The sequence below is a fragment of the Epargyreus clarus genome, unplaced genomic scaffold (assembly GCF_041222505.1).
Source record: "Epargyreus clarus isolate Ecla_fem2 unplaced genomic scaffold, WU_Ecla_fem_2.2 ptg000008l, whole genome shotgun sequence".
Taxonomy (NCBI): Eukaryota; Metazoa; Arthropoda; class Insecta; order Lepidoptera; family Hesperiidae; genus Epargyreus; species Epargyreus clarus.
The window spans coordinates 6,133,276-6,152,228 of record NW_027332216.1 but is presented as its reverse complement, the minus strand read 5'-3'; the positions used below and the strand labels follow the sequence as shown (position 1 = coordinate 6,152,228).

The 18,953-nt window shown below is 33.5% G+C and overlaps 1 protein-coding gene and 1 non-coding gene across 4 annotated transcripts in view; both read right to left on the bottom strand.

Moving 5' to 3' along the window:
• The window catches only part of LOC140744272 (ATP-sensitive inward rectifier potassium channel 12), a 59,779-nt gene extending 47,099 nt beyond the window's left edge, over positions 1–12,680 (bottom strand). For all 3 annotated transcript variants that reach the window (XM_073075818.1, XM_073075817.1, XM_073075819.1), the window contains exon 1: positions 12,289–12,680. The gene's annotated coding sequence lies outside the window, so the exon portion shown is untranslated. The remainder of the gene's footprint in view (positions 1–12,288) is intronic.
• Positions 12,681–18,314: 5,634 nt separating this feature from the next.
• On the bottom strand, positions 18,315–18,386 carry TRNAE-UUC (transfer RNA glutamic acid (anticodon UUC)). The gene has a single exon. It is a non-coding gene; the product is annotated as a tRNA-Glu (tRNA).
• Between the last annotated feature and the right edge of the window lie 567 nt (positions 18,387–18,953).

Here is an 18,953-nt window from a genome sequence, read left to right as displayed (position 1 = left end):
TAAAAAAACAACTTCAACGACTACTTCAACAATAAAGTTCAATGAATATAATTTTGGTTTGAAGTTACAAATTATAAATGATACATAAAAGTTATATGCTCGACGAATTAAAAAGCTACATACTTCATTTAACAGAATAAAATTACACCTATTTTGTTATTTCGTATTCATAATAGTATTCATAATATTCTTTCATGTATACCTATTATTTATCTATTTTAATGCATTCATTTGTATTAAAGCCAAAACTAAGTGAAAACTATATCTAATTGTTATTTTGAAACCGATCTTATTTTTTATTCTGTGGAAAAAGTTTCATTGATTTTTTAAAATTTATAAACAATTACCCAGGCATATAAAAGAAAAGGTGAGCTAATGAGTAGTAAATAGGTAGTAACTTAATACTAGTAAGGTACATCAAAATATCTGCCAACACGATTATGAATGAAAAGTACTTTTTTCAGAACTGTATTTTTCCAGTTAGGCTGTCCCACTTTACTTTCGAGTGAATCAACTGTATGTATATCACGTTTATATTTAGTGTCGTCTATTTTAAAGTCAATCAACTATATTTGTGTCAAATCTAAATTTGTGGTTAAAGAACTATATTTATATCACATCCTCTTTATGCCACCACTTCCTAAAACCATTACGTCTAACAAAGTTCAATTCAAACTCAAAAAGAAAATTGTGTATAAGAAACGTCTTTTTCCTGGACACATTCCAAAAGAGTTCTAATTGGCAATTTGGCAAAAACTTCAAAAACTGTATGTTTTCTTAAACCTTATTTTGCTTTTACAACTTTCACTCGCCGAACACAATATCTAACGCCGCATCCACACACTTGCCGTTTGCAGCAAATTTAAAACTTCCACAACAGTTTGGTCAAAACCTATACTACAAGTGCTTGCAAACATGCACAAACCAAGTCAAACGCACACCACATATTTCTACCTAATAACAGCAGTACAGACTTTTCCGAGGCGTTCCAGCTAAGTCCTCAGGGGTAGCAGCGCATCTGTGGCCGACCTCACGTAGGAATATGTAATCTTATGTGGGGTTGATTACAGATGTCCATGGGCGGCAGTAGCCACTTACTATCAGGTGGACTGCATGCTCGTCTGCTACTCCTATATTATAAAAAAAAACAATTAAAAAAATAGCGCAAGCGCTTATCTAATGAGCACCTGGATCACAGGCTTTACGACAATGCTGTTGCCATGGGATCATATATCTTCAGTTCTTATGATCCAGAATCAGTTTCTTGCAATAAGTTTCCGCAATATGATCCTCTTACGTAGCACACGTTCGAACTTTGAACCTCCACATCTGATAAAGTCCGAAGTGTTATCAGCATTTTCAAACTAGGCAACTATTATTCATCGTTTTGTTGCTACGGGATCATTTTTGTTTTAGTTACTATAGGCTAGTGTTATCTTGATGTCCTTAAAAGTAAGAAGAATATGTGATACTACAAGTGGGGTAGCATGTTCGCGTTTAAAAATCATCATCATCAACAACCCATTACTGTCCCACTGCTGGGCACGGGTCTCCTCTCATAATGAGAAGGATTAGGCCATAGTGCCACCGTGCTGGTCAAGTGCGTATTGGTAGACTTAACATACCTTTGAGATATTTTTTTTATAAATCGCTCAGGTATGCGGGTTTCCACACGATGTTTTCCTTCACCGTTTAGCAAGTGATAATTAATTTCTAATACGCACATGTCTTTGATAAATCAGAGGTGTGTGCCTGGGATTTGAACCTTGGACCCCTCGATCGAGAGGCCGAGTTTCTTAACCACTAGGCTCTCACTGCTCTGCTCTGCTTATAAATACACATTTAAGAAACCATTTCGCAACGACTTGTTGTAATGTGATATTGGTACATTTTTTGTAAATGCAGTTTTTAATTATGTGGAAATATTGTTTAAAGATTTTACGGTTAGTACATAAACCAATAAGTATAATAAAACTTTCTTGGCATATTTTATTTTATTGGTATTAACAACTGATATTAAAAACGTGTTAATGTGCTATTTATTATCACCTTCAATTTAATAGCCTTTAAACACGATTCTAGAGATTTATGTATTTTATATTTATGTTTATTTTCACTAACTAATAATGTAAAATGAAGTTGATCTGTTGTCACTGTAATCTATATTTCTTAACAACATTCTCGGTACGATAGAGTTGGTGAGCGAAGCACGCTAGGTAGAGACCTAAGGGTAGTGTCAGAGATATAGAGTCAGATTAAGAGGATGAATGCCTCAAGTCATGATCAACCCTTCAACACATCCCGACCAAGTTGCAGCTATAATAAGTATAACGCCGATGCTTTATCATTCTCTTAAAAACTTCTAAACTCTACCTCATTTAAAATACATCAAATCACATTTTCCATATTTAAATCGCGCATATGACGTAACGTTCACATGCAACATTTGTTTGAAATAATGTCTAATAGTTTGAAATTCGGATCTTTATAGTGATCACATCCCAATCACGCTAGCATAGTGTGAGCTTCTGTCATAGTAGTAAACTTTATTTTTAGATAGTGTAACGTAACTTTTGTTCTAATAATATGTAAGGATAATGTCTATGCAACAGGCATTTTTTTGAGGAACTGTTAATAATATCGATCTTTTAAAGATCTACTGTACTATGGAGGAACAAATAATCCTCACAGACCTCCGAAAATCGATTGCACTTTGAAAAAGCGATGATTTAGTGTTATTGAATTATGTCTCATACTAAACCGAATAGAATTGAAATTCCGAGGTGTGGACCTCGTGTAAAAAAAAAACAGGTGTGGACCTAAAGTTTTTAAGTGCTACGATATTAGACAAAAAATTAATTATCTTAAATCAAATTATCTTATATGCTTAAACGGTAATACAAGAAATTAAAATGAATTATCTTGTATTAATAAAAGATAATTATTATTTTTTTATTAATTAGAATATAGAAGAAATAAATGTAAATACCTAAGAATTGTTTATAAAATTCTCAAAGATCTTCCAATCGAGCTGCAGTCTGTGGCCTTAACCTTCTAATTTTATTAGATGTGATATTTATGTAGACAGAAACAAATAAATTACTCGAACGGTCAAAGTACATCACGCAGTAATCGAATTTTTACGAGTCTCACTATTTAAAACAAAGACGAATACGAACTTTGTGTACGTTAGCGAACGTATGAATGCTAGGAATTACAGTTTTGTATAGATCTCGGAGGAAACGTCATTTGTAATAATTTTAATAGACTTTATCCTTGTGCTATTGCAAGTTAAATAACTCTGAATGGAGGCAGAATTTCTAACAATACACATTTTATAGTTCTAAAGAAAGTTTCATACTTACACGTAAGAAGCGACACAAGCATTGTTAGCGTAATGGTACGAAATATGATCCCTGATGGTTGGAATCCGAGGTTTAAATCCCAGAAACATCTGATCGCGAATTAGAACACAAATACCACGTGATTTACAGAACTGAAATTACTTTGTAACAAATCTCAAAGATGTGCGGAGTCTAACAGGAATTACCAGCATGGTGGGCTACAGTTTAAACTTCTTATTCTAAGAAGTGACGCGTGCGTGATAAAAAATTCGCTGGACGTACTTAAAAAAGCATATACATGCGCAACGAATGGATAACCTCTCTTCTGTGGGAAATCGGTTTATAAAGAAGCGGCGAACACATGTAAAGCCAGAGTACTAGCTTGTATCGTAATCACAGTATCTACTAGCGCAGCATAAAACAATAGAGCCGATGGGAGCCGACCTTGACGCATATGCCACCCAACTACTAAACACATAACGGTTAAATAAAACAAATACTTCAATGACGCAACTCTAAACAGAATTGTTTGGGAATTGATGAAATCGAACTACTAATATCAGAATAACAATTTCTACACCTAACCAACAGGATATATTTTATGACCCGGGTGCTATGCATATTGCACATACATTAAGGGTACAGGGACACCTAGACCAAAATAGAAATCTAACTACCATTTTGTTATCTAAGTGACCTGGCTATCGGACCAACTTTTTGTGAATTACGAGTAGATCTTTTTTGTTAGTATCGTAGATTTGAATTCAGTTTCATTATTACCTACCCTTCTTTTCTATAGCAGAAGTATAGCCCTGCTGCGCTAATTTTAAGGGTGTTATAGGGGTATATGGCATATTTTCTTTTACAAAGGGTTTTATAACTATCGTAAGGCGTAAGGTGACTATCATTTATTGAAAATAGCTTCTGTATAAAATTGACTGCAGTCGTCCATGGGCGACAGTTATCACTTAAAATCAGACCGGCTCTATGCTCTTTTGCTACTGCTATTATCCATAAGTCTTAATAAGAAGAATTTTCCCATAATAATATAATATAACCTTTAATACCAAACACATGGAAACATATTGTACATAAATAACATCATTGAAGTCTATGTATTTATTGAAAGAATTGGAAGATGAAAAACAATGTCTGTTTACTATTACCGCCAACAGATTCGATTTTTGTATTTTTTAATACGCTTTTATTAGCTTCAGACGTATGTATGTTGGTATGTTGGTATGTTAGTATGTAACGGAATCTTTGAACATGATTTTAACCCCCTTCAAAACGTCGGATTAACTTGAAATTTGGCATACTTATTAAGGACCGATGACAATTCAATATTTTAAACATTCTGACCCGTTATCCTTACTAGGATAATCAGGATCAGCGATTTTTGTTTTCCTGAGACCCGGAAGGTCTGCGTTAAGACCAATAAAGGAATCTACCAGGCGCGCCGATCACCTAACCTAACCTGACCTGACCTGACCGGACCTGACCTGACCTGACCTGACCTCAATTTCGACGCGTCCTGACCTGACCTGACCTGACCTGACCTGACCTGACCTGACCTGACCTGACCTGACCTGACCTGACCTGACCTGACCTCAATTTCGACGCGTCCGTTGTTAATAGCATCATGAAGCGGTGTCTCATCATCCTTATTCATTCAGCACTTCAACATCTGCACCTTCCTTTAACAAGATTTCCACTATTTCATTGTTCCCATTTCTTGCTGCCAAATGTAAAGGCATATATGATTTCAGCTCATCGTCATAGTCACAACTTATATTATTAACTCGAGCTGTAAAATTAATTAAACTACTAACAGTTTTAAAATCTCTGCAGGCAGCAGCAACACAAAGAGAAGAAATTCTAGAATTATTTTGGATATTAACATCATCATGCTGTAATATTAAATCGATGATTGGACGACGTCCTTTTGAAATGGCTAGATGTAAAGCAGTTGACCGTTTTTCTCTTGAGTATTGACATCAGCGCCTGTTTTTAAAAGATGCTCTATCATCCTTTTGCCGTGATTACTTTTATCCAAGATAGAGGACCTGGGATATGGTATAAATTATGAAAGAAAGCAGTTAGCATTGGCAATTCGGATGTCATTCAACAACTCCTCTGGGATTTTCACGTTAACAATAAAAATAAACACCAATGTAAAACACCACTTCATACAGCTGTGTTAAACAATGACCCAATATTCATTTTTGCACTGCTAAGCAAAGGTGCTGATGCTGATTCGAAAGATAAACTTGATAATACGCTACGTAATAATCGTTAAAATAATCGCTAAAATAATCACTAAAAAATGAAAAATAAATAATATTTAAAAAAAACTAAAAAATACGCTTTTATAGAAAATGCAACTGAACAATAGAAAATATTTTTTTTTTAATTTGAATTAAGAATAGTGTAAATAAGATAAAAATATTATTTATTGTAAAAAAAGCGTGGGGTGCTTTTTAAGATATTATCAAAATGATAATCCTATCTATCAATAAAATATTTATAACTATTGACACCATGCACCCCACGCTTTTTTTACAATAAATAATATTTTTATCTTATTTACACTATTCTTAATTCAAATTTAAAAAAAAATATTTTCTATTTTTTAGTTGGATTTTCTATAAAAAGTGTATTTTTTTAGTTTTTTTAAACTATTATTTATTTTTCATTTTTTGGTCGAATTTTTTATAAAAGCGTATTTTTTAGTTTTTTTTAACTATTATTTATTCTTTTAGTATTTAGGTTGTTTGACAGACAAATCGCTTGCACGAATGATCTAAAACATCGGAACAGATTTTGATTATACAAAAGAAAATTATAAAACTTCTTTGTGATTTTAAGAGGAGTTGTATGACGATACGCCATATGGCTTTTCTTTATTTTGGTTAAAATTATGTTTTGATATAAATACAGGCAAAACAAAACAATTTATTGTACATCAAAACATGTAAAAATCTAGCAATTGCAGTTAATAAAGAGGTTAGAGTCCTTTCTGAGTCGACAACAAATACATTACTACTTCTAAGAACTAAATAGCTGCGCTTGATAAGACAGAAATGGGTGTGGTTGTTTTATCTTTTGTATATGAACCACGAAGAAAAGGGGTGCTGTCCGTCCATTCCCCAAAAATAAAACAATTACACAATACACACGAAGGCGGTAGAACCCTTTGTGGTTCGACTCCGGCGGCACCACCCCGATTTCCGTCTAACAACAGCCGTGTTACTACTTTTTCTAGGCATTCTAGCTTAGTTCTCAGGAGTAGCGGCTAACTAATCCTACTGGGGTTGATTACAGTTGTCCATGGGCGGTGGTAGCCACCTACTATCAGGTGAACTGCATGCTCGTCTGCTACTCCTATATTATAAAAAAATGTTTTCGATTGTTGGATCCCGGCATAGAAATAAAAAATCGCTGCATATATGAAATTCCCTCCCCAGGTACCACGGTCTAGCGACGTCCTTCCTTTAGAATACTAACATTTTGAGAAAAGAAATGTTATAATAACAGTTTGTCCCATCAAGATAAAACATAAGGAGAGAAGACACCGCTTATTATTACGCAACCCGAAACGTGTATTGAAAATCGTTCAAATAAGCTGATACAGTTCGAGCGAAACGAATTTGGAAACGGAGAAAGTTAAATGTCACTTATATAAGACGTAACTTGAAATTTGAAATAGAGAACAATTAAAGTGAAGCTAACGTGATTAGCTACTACTCTACTATGTTTATTCGTCCAATTGTGATTAAAAAAAACATGCTTTTCAGGATCAGTTTCTTGTCGACATTATCTATCTGTTCATACTCAAGTCTATAACAGGGTAATCTGGTAGACGGTCGAAGTAGCGTAAGTTATAATGGTGGTAACAACCCTTTGTGGTTCAACTCCGGCACCACCGCCACACCTATTTGTGCTTGAAATTGGCAGTGTTAAGCGCTGCTGTATTCTGGTTTGAAGGGTGTAGTAAGGAAGACTTACTCTTCCGAGACGTTCCAGCTTCGTCCTCAGGCGTAGCGATGCATCTGTAGCCGACCTCAGGTAGGAATGTCTAATTCTATCTTGGGTTGCTTACTGATGTCTATGGGCGGCAGTAACCACTTACCATCAATGGCGTAAATATAATGTGTATCATTGTACACATTGAAAATATGTGTACACTGGTTCACGCAAACAAAAACGTGTTGGTATATTAATATTATTATTATTGCATAGCATACAATGTTACTTATGCGTTTCATTTATGTACGTGTTTATAATTTTAAATGTACCTACAATAATGTACACATGTGGTTGTTATAAATAATTATGTTTATAGGTACGAGTATTATTAACTACATTTTAGTAAACAATGAATATCTTTTTAAATCGATGCAGCAAAAAACATGCAATACATCTATGGGTTAATGGGCCCTGCCGCCCAAGCGTAGTATATAATCAACTCCAGTTGAGACGAGAGTCGTCTATAAATGCGTTATTCATGACACCCTTGAGGAGGTGACACCCCTAAATTGACATACTTCAAGTAAGTGTATAGTCCGCGTAAAACTGCTAGTCCGCTCTGAATATAGAAATGAATCGCGTCGTCATTGCAAATTGTATGACTACACCTGCTCGCAATAACTTCAGAGCGGTTTAGCAGTTTGACGCGGACTTTACCTCTCTAACTTTGCCTTTTAAACTAGAAAACAGCAGAACTTAAAACTACATTTATTAGGTAAAGTAACACAATAGTTCTACCACCTTTGGAGATTTTTTGTTAATCTCCCAAAATGTCTTTACTATTTATTCAGGAATGAGCTGCACCTATTTTTCATTTTCTAATAAGTAAAATCAGAATGACATCAAAACAGCTCAATCGATTGAGTAAGCCTAGCCTATTCGTGTGTTTTTAATCGGTTATCACGGTTTATTAGCAATGGTGATAAGGTATGCATTCTTGATATACATATATATGCATGCATATGACATAGTTTGTTAGTTTTATACTACTTGTAACACTGACTTACTATATTCATTGACTGCATTTATTCTACGAGTACATCACTACATGTTTTAAGATTGAAGTATAAATGGAGCTTGCAATATACCTGATGATAAGCGGAATGCCGCCCATGGAGATCTCAAACCAACTCTATATAGAACGGAGGTTCTACTTGATTCCTATCGAAGATGCAAGTTTCGAAGCCTAAGATAGTTTCCTTATATTTAGGTCAGATTGCATTCATACTCTACCACCAAAATGCAGAACTGATTCACGCTAAAAGCAATTCTTTTTATAGTACAGCAGTAGAAGACAAGCATGCAGTCTACCGGATGTTAAGTTGCTACTTTCGCCCATGGATTACTGTAATCAATCCCAGATTGAATTATATTCCAACCTGAGATCGGCTACAGATACAGCGCTATCATTGAGGACTACGCTGGAATACCTCGGAAAAATGTCTTCGTTACCACACCCTTCAAACCAGAACAGCAGCGCTTAACACTGCTGTTAGTAGGTAGAAGGTGTTTAACATAGGTAGAGCTTGGTCTCTACCTAAACTGTTCAACTTTTGTAACAGTCACAATAGCAAAATAGTCCTAAATATAATAATTGCAAAATAACCACAATTTGTTATTCAAAGTGTAGGTTCCCAGCAAATTACAGGTCATTACGAATAAGTGATTACGTTTACAGTACTGTGTCATTTCAGCGGAAAACATTATTATTAGGTAACGAGTGCGCATCTATATTACAATCAGTTTAGTTAGTCTTTTGAATAAAAACTTTATATACCTATTTGAAGGTGATAGAACTCTTTGCGGTTCGACTCCGCGGCACCACTATCCCACCTATTTGTGCCTAATAACAGCAGTGTTAAGCGCTGCTGTGTTCTGTTTTGTAGGGTGTGGTAAGAGAGATATACTTACACGAAGCATTCCAACTTAGTCTTCAGGGGTAGCGGCGTATTTGTCGCCGACCTCAGTGAGGATACTCATCTTATCTGGGGCTGATTACAGATGTCCATGAGCGGCAGTAGTCACTCATCATTAGGTAGACGGCAGATTCGTTTGCTACTCCTATATTATAAAAAAAATATTTATTACATTTTTTATTACTTGCACAATATTGGACATAGATAATACCGACTCACGTGTTTTTCATATGTGAGGTCCGCTTATTAAATCGTCATCTATAAGTACCTACCGCCAAAATTGCTTTTTATCATCATTTATCTCAAGTGTGGCCACAAACGTGTTTTGGTTTACATGAAGATTAAATAACGTTTTCATTAACCCAAGTTCATATTTAATTACATTATGTTATCTACTTCAAGGGTATGTCTGTCTTTATTGTTTATTCGGCAAAATAAATATCCACTGGTGTCTTTTCTCGACTATGACAATAGAAAATATTTTTATTATAATATAATATAATTATAAGATAGAAATTATTTTACAGTGAAAGAAAACAACTTAAGGAAATCTCCGTAGCTCACAAATAACCGTATTACATACCGTATTAATAATCAAAGGTTGACATTTCACAATTTCTTTATACTAGACTCGTCAAATTTCGATCTTTAGTTAGATAGATCGATTATTAATGACGGGTGTATGTGTTATAGAAACACACACGTGGTTAACGTGATGAGCTATGACAAAATCTCTCATTTCGGGGAAATCCGACTCTCACAGTGAGACATTAATAGCTTAATGATGATTTAATTTATGACGTCACTATTTAGTATGGACATAACAGAACTAGTCAATAATGGTTTGCGATATGAAAAGATAATATGACGGGAATACTCAACCACACCCGATGACTGTGACCACCAGTGAATATTATAACTATTTTATATACATTACAAGTAAATAAAATTAAAATGTTTTCACTTTTCACCTCTGTTTCTTAGCACGAAATTAATGTCAGTGAAAGCTGATTTTTTACGTAAAACTTTAAAGGATACCATGACTGTTTTTTCCTCCTAAAAACCCCGTAGTATTTACGTGGGAAGATATGTGGGCGAATACTTGTTTAAACAACATTTAGGGTGTTGTAAAAAGAGAAAACTAGCACATAAATATTTATGGAAGTTAAGAAAGGAGCGCGGAATATAAATGTCATTGAAAGGTAAGCCGTAATCCTTGTACCGGTTTTTATTCACTAATTTACACACAAACACGAAACGTTTGGAAGTAAAACTTCTTTCCGTTGTTCATAGATTAGTAAAGATTAGTCACTCTTAACAAGAAAATGTACCCAGTTTTGAGAATTGAAATAGTTGCGTAACAATGTTTTGCCACGTCTCCGTGCTAAAATGTCCCTAAAATATTTGAAATAATTATTTATTTATTACGTAAATTACGTAGTATTAGTTATTTATTCGTAAAGATGTGTTTATTTGTCAAGAATTCAAAAAAGAACATTCAATTTTAAGGCGGCGAAGTATCTTTACTAATCTATGTCGTTGTTATATAAATATATTTATATATAAAATATATTTATTACCTAAATCATGTGATTGTCTTTTTAATAATATGTATGTAGTAAACAAGAATGGAGTCAACGTGATAATGAGTGATCACATCTGTCCATAGACATCTATAATCATCTCTATGTAGGATTAGTTGGTCATATATTTGATACTGCCCCCGTGGACTGAGTTGAAATGCCTGGTATAAGTGTTTGTCTCTTGTGCCTTCGTTTGGGTGTGCCCTTCAAACCAGAAAACTGCAGCACATTATAGTGCTGACACAAAGAAAAAATAGATGTGATTGTGGTTTTTTCTTCCTTAGTTGAACCATGAAGTGTTCTACCACCTTAAAAAAATGTGTGAGCTGCAGGTCAGCTAACGGCTTTAGTATTTAAATCGAAGTGAACTGACTCACAAATTCCTTAGTCGTTAAATACTTAAAACAGTATATGAACACTATATAAACAAACTCCTTTGATACTAAATGTGAGTTATAAGCCATTTATTTGCAATTGAACTGCAGCTCAACAAATCTCGTTCGTGGGATTTGAATGTATGAATTGGCTTATAACTGAGAAACACGCCCAGAACTGATATTTTTAAGACCATATATCAAAAGATAAATATAAAATTATATTTAAATAACACCCTGGTACACCTGGCACATCTTTATCAATAGTATTATTACCTACGTATTATTTAAATATTAAATTATCCAATTGACATTAAAAACGTATAATTAAGTCCCAATAAATCGATTCTATTTATAAACATTTTCGCCCAAAAAACTTTAAGTCTAAACTTATATTATTTTATTTTCATTTTGTTTCAAAGAAGTTAAATCTTCTCAATTAACTCATTTGTTAAATATTTATACATATTTGTATAGGTTTTTAAATATGTATATTAATATAAACACGGATGAAGTCGAACGAGTAGTAGATAAATAATTAAATGCAGTCGTTTTAAAATATATAGGTATTGTAGGTGTCTACACGTCATGATTATTTTCATTCAATTCGGATATCAAGCAATACAATTAACCTTAGTTCATTGTCACGTTAAACTCTATTAACGATAGTTATAGCTACATATTAAGTTTAAAACTGTGCATATCAAGCTAAAACACTAAAGAAATACTTTGTGAAATCCACAAATGTTCATTTATTACTATTTCCCGTGTTATCCCAAAGTTATCCCAAAACATATACAATTTTATTCCTGTTAATAACTTTGACCTTACTCTACTAGCGGTAGTGTTATCGTATAGCTTCATGTCGGTACCTACATTGCTGAAATCGTCACTAAAATTGTCCTTAATAATAGCTGACACATATTGTTTTATTCCATTCGTGTTTTAAGGTTAGTTTACGTCATTTTGTGATAAAATTAGTTATCTCTCGGTAAAATTATGACCGTGTATTACTAACATAAATAAAGTTTCAATCACTCACCTTCATATGTGGACCTATCATAAAGACCGTTATACGAACGTTTCGCGAAATAAATTTCACGAAACCAGACAGTCAAATTAAATATTAAGTACACACAGGCAATAAAAGTTTCACAACAGTAGACTATCACAGATTTGTATCGAAAACAATATGCGAACCGTAATGTTTAGCACGATATCAGTTTAGCACATGTTCCAGTAAATTCGCAAAAACGCAGAGGAATTACCAATTTGATTGTTCATTTATTTCATTTTAGGCATATTTAAAATTCGAATACTATAAGGTTGGAATGGAACGTTTCTTTCAGTTTAAAAATCGCGTGTTTTTAAATAAACGGCGGGAATAATTGTATTCGCGTGCGCGCGGCGCGAATGTACTCTGTCCGCGTCTGAACAGTGACTGGCTGATTGCTGTTAAAACCCAACACTTGTATATTCGCAGCCGTTAAAAAATAAATACGTCGAGGTGTGATGATCGAAGGCCTGTGGCACGTTTACGGGGAATGTTATCTAACGTGCGTATCCAACATGGATTCTGGTTAAAGGGGTCATTCATTAAATACGTTTGGGGGACGAAGATATGATATGATACAAGACTGACATGACCTATAGGAGACAAATGACTATCAGGTTTTAAAAGTCACCTGTAAACATTTAAAATTTGAAGGTACGTTATATTTTAAATGTATTGTACATTTGATTGAAACATGTTAGATCTAATGTATTTTTGAAAATGTATTTTAACTGCTGTGTTCTAGTTGGAAAAGAGCATAGCATTCTTCTCCTATATACATACACATTAACAGTCCATGGACAGGAGTTATCACACAACATCAGGTGCACTGGTCCTTTGCTTTGAAATAAAAACGTTCGTAAGTACTTAATGTGTTAAATCTAGAACATTAAATAACTTTAAACTTTACAATTGTAACGAGTTCTTAATTTTAGAATTTTTATATTAGCTCTACATGTCGAAAAAGGTATGGTATTGCACAATATTTCCAAGTAATTTCTATACACAAACTATCTATTATTTCAATTTATCTTTGAAAAATTTGAAAGCTATGTCAACTCTGTGAAGTCTAACAACCGCCAACCACTCTTACTCTGAATGGAGACCCGTACCCAGGAGTGAGACCATAATGGGATTTTTTTTTATTTTCCGTCAATTTTATTTTCCATACACAATAATGTATTAATTTCTCATACCTATAGAAAACATGCAAATTTTCCATTAGGTTGCAAGTTGTAATAATATACCTAAACGAGCTTATGCCCGTGGCTCCGCTCGCGTTACGAAGTAATATTTTCATCCCCTATTTTATCCCCTTGGGGGTAGAATTGATCAAAATCCTTTCTTATCGGATGCCTACTTCATAACATCTTCCTGCATGTCTCTTTTCATCCCGATCCGTCCAGTGATTTGGCCTGTGAGTTGATAGATCACTATGTCAGTCCTTTACCTTTGAGTTATGTATATTTAGATAGGTACCTAGTACATACATACATTAAGAATCGAGTTACTTATTTTAACTCGTATTCGGGTCACGATTTTTTCAGGAAACGTGGATTCATCCCACCACGAGAATGATTTAAAAACGAGAACATACGGCACGACTCCTTACCACGAATGTACGCCAGATGTTTCTTGCAAATGTCTCAACATATTTATATGTAAGTATTCTACTAAACATACGTTTATTTAAATTTACCTTTCGACTGAAATTTAGTTTATTTTTGCCAAAACGCTTCCTCATTGGCTGTAGCGTCAAATCTGACTCGTTCGCCATAATGTGTGGGTTTATCAAAGACACCGGTTGTCGTGGAAAACATAAGAAATATGTAACTATATATTTAGTTCATGTCAATATCTACCTATTCCTGTCCCACTGAAGGGCACGTGTCTTCTGTCAGAATGAGCAGGATTAGGCCATAGTCCACCGCGCCAAGTGCGAATTGGTAGAGTTCACATACTTTTGAAAACTTTTTTTTGCATTTCAAGGAATTCAGGTTTCCTCACGATGTTTTCCTTCATCGTTTAAGCAAGTGATAAATAATTTCTAATACGCACATAACTTTAAAAAATCAGAGGTGCATGCTTGGGTTTTGATCCTCCGACCCCTCGATAAAGAGGTCGAATTTCTTAACCACTAGACTGTCACTGCTTTTCATCTTTGAACACTTATTTAGCGCGAAACAGTTCTTACATTTTGATGGAAGGTGGAAGCCGAAAATGGCGGCTACTTACATATGACCTTAGCCCTTACATAGCCCATACCTTAGCCCTCAGCAGTGGTAATGAAAGTGTTTTATATAAAGTTGTTATAGATGCCCATGGGTGGCACTGACCACTTACTATCAAATGGACCGCGTCCTTGTTTGACTAAAATTTTATAACAAAAATTTATATCATTCTAGGCGCTCACTAATCGCAGGCGCTAACATGTGGAAAACGTCGTTTTAGTTCAGTCAAAGCAGAAGATATCCTTGAATTACTTAGGTGATTGTTTTCCGTACTTAAGTGAACGTTGGGCTACGTTAAGTTGAATATTAGTTATCGCTGTCTTATTGAAGGTCTCGCCTAATCGCTGTGTTTAGAAAATATCAAGAAAATAACTAACAGTAGAGTTAGTCCAATACGGATATTCATGTGTTGGATACAGTACAAACCTCTGGTAACTACTGAAAGGACTGAAGTACAATTTTTACTTTTATATTTAAACTAACTGCGAAGGGCAGTGTTTTCTGAGTCTATTTATATACGTATGACATGTATGTACTTAATATGTCTCATTTTTTGACATGACCTTCAGCCGAAAGGGCTCGACGGATTTTGACATATGAGGTTGGATACGTGAAAACTGTGTGAGTAGCATACGCTATATTTTTAAGCAGTCGGGGTTTTGAATACATTTAATTCCCCTAATTCTATACCATAAAGATAGCAAAGGAACATACAGGCCGCCTGATGTCAACTACTGTTGCCCACAGATTTCTGTAAGTAATCAACTAGATAAGAGTCCTATCTGAGGTCAGCCACAAATGCTTTGCTACCACTGACGACTAAGTTGAAATACCTCGAATTTATCTCCTTTACCACCAACATAGTAGAACGAATTTTATAATAATACCTACACCGAGTTATCCTTATTTTTATTTATAATAATAAGTACGAATTTTATAGAAATACCTACATCGTCTTAAGTATTCTTATTTTTATTTAAAATGATTAGTTCAATTTATATGCGAAGAATAGCGATAAACTTAAAAGTTTATCAGTGTTTTCTCTTCAATTTTAAGTGTGTTTTGCTGTCAGTAGATAATAAATAATTTTGTTGTTTTTGCAATTTCTGCACAAAACCTTTGACCCGGAGATGTATTACCTAGAAAACGAATAATAACTGATAATTACTTTGTTCTAACTTGATAAATTGGCCTAGTAACTCTCGATTCGTAAATCAACGGGCGCATTTATGACTCTATCATATCCTGCATGAACAATACATAGTCTTTTCCTTATTTACTTGTGTATTCTATCTTTTCCCAGCTTTACCATGACCGGCGTTTCCATATAGGTCATTTCTTCCACGCTAACATCATTTGCACTCACTTCCATATTTTCACAGTATGCACCTTGTGCGTCATGATATTGTATCCAGTGCGTCCCTATGACGTTTTTCAACCCCCTTTAAACCAAAGTGTTCTCCATCTGTGAAATAAGAATCAATATATAAATTCTATATTCTTAAACATTTTGTGAACCATTTTATTATAATACAAAAATATATGTATATGCATATACCTTGAGGCCCAGGCATAGAATAGGTTCTCCCCTTGTCTTCCCGTGGTGCCTGAGGTGGCTGAGGGAACAGCGTTATGTAGTATGTACCTATTTTATTATATTTATTATATTCAAAATCTTCTACAAACTGAAGATCGAGACATGTAGATTCGCACCGTATCAAATCGCTATGCGACAATACATGATCTTTTAATTCGTTTATTCGTTATCATTTTTATATTAATTTATTAATATATTTATCTCCTAGGAATATGTACGTCATAGGATCGTATCCATTCGCTGTCCTACGATGTGCGATAAACCTACTGTGAAATCAACTCACACTTCTATTCACTATTAACCTATTAAACATTAAAATATAAAAAAAACATTACAATATTATTCCGTCTGATATATTTCTGATTCCTTCCATTCAATGTTTTGTCACGCACAGATAAGATAATGAAAATAGCATTGACATTTAATTTATTAAGACAGCAGTCGTAATTAAATACATAAAACAATAAACATTTATTGTATTACTATAGTTATATAGCCTAAGATCCGGCCCAAAGGCATAAAGATATTTAATAGATAAATGTCATGGACCATGGTACTTAGGATAATAATTGTTATTTTATTTATGTATTTATTTATTTATTGCTTCATTAACAAAATTACATGCAACACAACTTATAGATAACACAGGCCAAAAAAGAATAACATGGAATTTCAATTAGAAATGAAGACACACAGATGTACACAATTAATAACATAACAGAAAATACATTACAAATTGGAAATTAAAAGGTTGCCTAAAGTTTAAAAAAAAAAAGAACAGGAATTACACAGCTTGTGGATTTGGACTGGGAATGGGGTCCAAGACTCTATATATTTGTCTTTTAACGGCTTCAAGTCCATCATGAAAGAGGTCGAGGGTAAAACGGTTCTTATTCAAGTAGCGATTTTTTTGCAAGTTTTCGACCCTCTCCCTTACCCGTTCGGTGACTCCCTAACGCCACGTTCAAATCGTCAGATCATTATAATTTTATTATTTCCAGCGTGTAAGTCATGCATGCGTGAAGTCTAAACTAATCAATATCTTGGGAATGTTGCATTACGTATTTGAATGAGAATTATGATATTTGGTTAAAATATGTACATATTTATTGCCACTATGTAAGCAAACGTTCTATTTATTTTATTTGGCTAGAGGCATACTTCAAGTACCAATGTACGAATGATTGTTTATTTTCTTTTGGTAGCAAAATGAGATCACTGTATACGTAAATATTATGAAAGAACGTTTTACATAACTTTACGAATCTAACGATTTAATTATGAGAAGGTTTGTTTCTCATTGGTTTAGAAGCCAAAACATGTTACAAGGAAAATTTTTCTCTTTCTATAAATGACTAATAATACTTAAGTATAAAATATAATATTTTAGGTACAACTTTATCAAAATGAAACGACCGCAGAAATTATAGATTTTCACAGTTGAAATTTTAAGGATTAAAGGATTAAAGAAGTCTTATAGATTAGGAATCCTAAATATGATTACTTATATTACACAATTTATTTAATAGTTTCAATGTGGCAATTTTTAGCAACTAAAACGTATGAGTAATTGAATAAACTCGGTTTAAAAATTGATGCACCGACGACGATATAATGACTTACCTAATAAAATTATCCTGCTTTTATGTCCACTTTCATCAGGGTAATAGAAAATTTGTTATTTTAATAACGCCCGCAAATTTCACAGCGCAATGTAACACTGCGCGTTGTTGCTTTTTATTTTATGTAAGCGCGCTCATTTTCATGTTTTGATTTATATTCGAATAATTTACAAAACACGTAAATTTTAGATAAAAACACACTTAAATCGCCAATCGAACTAAAAAGTGACAAATAATCTTAACCAAGGAGTTTTTATATATCATTCATTTTTTTAATTTAAAAAACATAATTGTGTATAAAATATAAATTTGTAAAGGATATTAATGAAAATTAAAAATAAATTAAAGATTATTATAAAAACAAAAATTAGAGCTGATTAAAAATATATTTTAGCACTCGCACAATTGTCAACTCGCACAGACGTACCCAACGACACTTTATCCGCTCGCAATGCTAAAAAAACATCTTCCACAGTCATATAAAACAAGAGTCTAACCACCTAACGTACAAAAGTTACATTTTATAAGTTATTAATAAAAAGTGATTAGTGGACAAAAAAAACTTTCCCGTACCGGGAATCGAACCCGAGCCTCCTGGGTGAAAGCCAGGTATCCTAGCCACTAGACCATACGGGATATACGTTCATGATCAAAATGTAGACATATAAGCAAAATAACAATGATTCACATTAATATAACATATTTTAAGTTAGAATAGTTATAAATTTTGTTAACTGCAATATTTTTGCCTAATAAGTATAATTAATAATTCTATAAATCAAAATTAAAATATACATCTTTTACTTGCCAAAGACTGACATCTAACGTGGTTATGTAAAACTATATTGTTATCATTATAAGTCTTCTTCGAAATAGTTATGCTACTGAATAACAGATGGCGCTATATTCCACTACCATTACCTTCTATGCGCAATTTATTATAAGTAACTGCTCAATAGATGGCGTTACTAAACAGATCAAAAAAACTATTCTTAAATTTAAGACGAAATATAAAACTTTTTAAATGATAAATAGCCATAATATATTTGTATTCAAAGCTGCACAGAAACTTATTTCCACCTATATTGCTATAAAGAAGCTTTCAAATTTTATTCTTAATTTGATTAAATGTGTATTACTTCCTTATTACATTTTTATTTGGTTTAATTATAATTCATAACATACTTTAATAAATCAATTTTA